This window comes from Engraulis encrasicolus, chromosome 8 (assembly GCF_034702125.1).
Source record: "Engraulis encrasicolus isolate BLACKSEA-1 chromosome 8, IST_EnEncr_1.0, whole genome shotgun sequence".
In the NCBI taxonomy this organism is placed as follows: Eukaryota; Metazoa; Chordata; class Actinopteri; order Clupeiformes; family Engraulidae; genus Engraulis; species Engraulis encrasicolus.
Genome location: NC_085864.1, coordinates 37,022,311 through 37,026,981, shown reverse-complemented (window position 1 = coordinate 37,026,981; position 4,671 = coordinate 37,022,311).

Here is a 4,671-nt window from a genome sequence, read left to right as displayed (position 1 = left end):
GTTGAGAATCAATGGAGTCCCCTTAGCGCTGTAGATTGCGGTAGTGCACATCTTGTGCAAACCACCACCAAACATCTCAAAGACAGAAGGAGAAGAAGGAGGGGACAACGCCCCCTTAGGAGACCAAACTTGAGCATACTCTTTTGCATTGGGGGGAGCAGAGTTTTCTTCTATCTACCCTTTTTGGTTCGATTGACACGTTTAGAAGTAACGTCATCACTGAATGTGTGCGCATTGTTGACTCAAACACACACACACACACACATACATAAAGTGCAGACCCAAAAGAGAGAAGACCTGCTATCCAGAAGCGTGTGCGTTTGACCTTCAAAGTACACTTGTTACGCTATTCCGAGAGGGAGTAGGCTGTTCCAGAAGCATATGAGATGTTTGTGGTTACAAGCAATTAAACATACCACTGTACAGAGGACATCATTAGGAATGCCTGTGTTTGTGGCGCCCATCTCATATCTGAAGTTATCGTGACTATCCATTTTCTTATCTTGGAAAAAAAAACTTGGCTAGTTTCTGCACAAACGTACGGTACATGGTGGATTCTGCTCCAACAAAGTGCACGCAGCACGATGACGTCACATCTGTGTACAAACAGTAAAGGGGTCTAATATTAGCAGGGTAAGAGTAACCTGATTTAAGTCATCTGGCTATGTTCACAAACTATGCGCGGGGTGGTCCCTTTCCTCCCGCATCCGAATACGAAGTATTACCAGATGGCAAGAGTCAGGTATGGGCACAGTTTTGCTCAACATTTTGCAAGGCACACAACATTACGGGTGACATATCAAGAGTTCAAAAAAGGCGGAATTCTTTGTGCGCTGGTGCTGGTGTTGCTGGTGCATCGTTGACCGAGACAGCAAGTCTTTGTGATGCATCAAAAGCCAAGGTATCCAAGGAAATGTCTGCATACTACCAAGAAGGATGAACCACATCCAACAGGATTAAAGTGATACTGTCCCATCTTTGGAAATAAGCTCATATTACACCTTCCCTTGACTTAAATAATTGAGTATTACCTTTCTCCTGTTCTTTCAACCGTTCTCTGAGTACGGCATTGCAAATTTTACCTCTAAGCTAGCAGTTAACATTGCGTGCATCTTAATATGGGACCTTGCCTCCTCCACTTCCCTTCTCCACTCGCTTCTCGTCATGATGACATAACTGACAACAGCATTATATTTCAATATCTTGCAAAAGCTCAATTGTAGAGTCTTTTTCTCGTTTGCAATTGTTATGGTGAATGAAAAACAGTCCATCAAAAGTTGTTGTGGCTAGGCTGACAGCTGGGAAACTTTATCGTTTTCTCCACGGAGGAGGGGCCAGGAGGCGGGGCGAGGAGACAAGCGCAAGTGGAGGAGGCAAGGTCACATATTGGGATGCACCCATTGAGTCCTATGAGACCAGTTAGCCTCCAGCTGGTCTCAATGTTAACTGCTAGCATGTTATAAGCTGCTAGCTTATTTCCAAAAATGGGACAGTATCACTTTAACCGTGGACCCAGGAGGAGGCTGTCAAAGATGCACCAGCAACACGCACACTTTTTAATTCTGATATGTCATCCATAACGTTGTGTACATTACAATATTTTGAGCAAAACTGTGTTCTTAGCCTGTTAATTGAACCTTCACACTCTGCTCTTACTGGTGCAATGTGCAGTTAATGGATACTGGCCACCAGGGAGGTCCAATTTATCCATGAAACATCCCACACTAAAATGACAGGTGTTTCAGTCTCATTGTCCAACCCCTTGTATGTTAAAATATTAAAACCACCCTTAACATTTGTTTTCAAGAATGTGCAATTCACCAAGTATTTAGGGGTACTAATTGGTATTCTATAACCATTTCTGTAGAGAAACATGGCTTCTGTTGCGTTTTATTTGCATTTTGTTCATGCTTTTTTTATTTTTCAAGTGCCAAATAAAACATGACCGAAGACTTATTTCACAATGCCAGTCAACACCACTTAACTACTTGGTGAGATGCATACTTTTGAAAACAACATTAAAGGGTACACTGTGCAGGAAATGGTCAAAAAAGGTACTGCGACTATGCTGCTCATTGAAACTGGGTTGTCTATTTAGTCTACTTGCCAGGATAGGGGACCCGGGAATGTTTGGTACCCCAACGTTTTTTGATGGAAATGTATAATATAGGTCCCCAGTACATAGAAACTGCCGGATGCTACTTTGTAAATGTTGAGCAATTTTTTTTATTAGCATAATTAGCATAAATTAACATAATCGCCTTTATGGCCTTATTACAGGATCAGTTTGACCAATCTACACAATCTTGGTGTGGTTTTGGGGGTTTTGGAGGATGCTGAATTCATTTGTGACATTTTTAAATGCCTGTCAGATTTAAAATGCCTCTTAATTTGAATTTATTTTTATTTACGGGGAGTGCCTCTTGAGATGTGACATCTCATTTTCAATAGGGTCCCCTTAAATCTGGACAATTCAAACAATACAAGACAATACATTACAGCACTATACATTCATTCACTCACATTCAATCCACAGCCTCCTCGCCCCCCTCCCCTACAACCCCCTTAATACTTTGTTCTTTGTAATGGATAAGACAAGTGCATTGCGTATAGGCAGTATCATAGATACTAAAAAAAATAAAAAATAAAATAAAAGACATGAAATTAAAATTAAAATTAAAACAGGAGATCAAAAATCCAGAATCCGAGAAGGCATAAAAAAGGAAACAGAGATTCACTGCAAACTGGGAGTGCATGCCAACCTGGACTCAGTGAGACTACGAGCTTGCAGGAATAACAAAAAGAGAAGTTAATTTGAGTTGCAGCAATATTAGTGAAAACATGTACATGTGTTGCATGCATTCAAATACATTGACAGAGATGTCTTAAACTGCCCCAGGGTTGAGGATGATCTTATTGACCCAGGTAGTGTATTCCAGTCAAAAGGAGCTTTGTAATTAAAACAACGCTTGCTGCTTTCTTTGAGATGTGTGGCACAGTAAGAGAAAGGTGTTCGGTGTGCCTTAACCGAAAGTTTGTATGGTATGGTATCAAATATTGTTTTAGGTAAAGTGGATAGTTGAGGTGTAGACATTTATAGATGATCAGAAACCAATGGAACTGCATCCTTACTTTGGGTGAAAAAATGTTTAAAGAGTTATACAGAGTGCAGTGATGTGTTCTGTAGGGGCACCTAAGCACAAACCTACATATATTGTTGTAGGCAATGCTCAGTGGCTTAAGATTAGTCTCACTGGTATTCTGATACACTACATCTGCATAGTCTATAATTGGGAATAAAAGTTGTTTCATTATTCTTGTTCTGATCTGTATTGTGAAGCAATTATTGGTGCAACATCCTAAGATTACAGTTGAGCTTTTTAACTACAGAATCTATGTGTGATTTGAAAGACAGTTGGGAATCAAGCCGTACACCAAGATATTTATACTCATCAACTTCACCCAGGGGTGTACCATCAATAAAGTTCACAGCCAATTTGAATTGACTCCTTGTCGCTGATCTTGTTGGGAAAAACATGCAGAAAGACTTATTTTTATTGAGCANNNAGTCGTTGCATTGAAACCACTTTTGAATTCTGGTGAAGTCTACTTGCAGATCAGACTGAATCTTAGATAGATTAGTATTAGAATTATAAAGGACTGTATCGTCGGCATATAAATGTATAGAGCAATCTTGGCAGACAGCAGGGAGGTCATTAATAAAGATTGAGAATAAAAGAGGCCCAAACGATGACCCCTGAGGAACTCCTTTTTCAATGAGAGTATATTGAGAAAGACTTCCCTGGAAAGACACACACTGTTGCCTAAGGTGTAAGTAAGAGTTGAACCATAGAAGTGCCTGTTTAGAAAGACCTATCGATTGTAATTTGTCCAGTAAAATGTAGTGGTTTACAAGATCAAAGGCTTTAGATAAATCAACAAAAATTGCACCTGTGGACATGCCTTTATCCAAGGATGAGTAGATGTCATTGGTGAACTTTAGTAAAGCTGTTGTTGTAGAATGTTTTGGCCGAAAGCCTGATTGGTAATGTGATAAGATAGATGCTGAATTAATGTAGTTGTAAAGTTGGTTAAATATTATTTTTTCAAAGACTTTCACTATACTGCTGATTATGGAAATGGGCCTATAGTTATTGATATCTGATGGATCACCACCTTTATGAATTGGGGTAACTCTGGCACGCTTCCATTTTACTGGGACCTCACCTGTACTTAATGATAAGTTAAATAGGTCAGTTAGTGGGTAAGACAGTACATCTGAAGCGATTTTTATAAACTTGGTGTCCAGGCCATCTAGGTCCTTACCCCCTGGTTTCAGTTCAGATATACAGTGAGTCCAATATGTATTTGATCCCTTGCTGATTTTGCCCGTTTGCCCACTAATAAAGACATGATCAGTCTATAAATTTATGATAATATGTATTCAAACATGGAGAGACAGAATATCAAAAAGAAATTCCAGAAAATAACTTAAAATAATATATTTTAATTTATTTGTATTTAATTTAGGCTAATAAGTATTTGACCCCTCTAGCTAAAGAAGATAAAATGCTTTGTGGCAAAGCCCTAGTTGTCTAGCACTGAGGTCAGATGCTTCTTTGAGTTGATGACAATGTTTGTGCATATAGTAGAAAATATTTTTGCCCATTT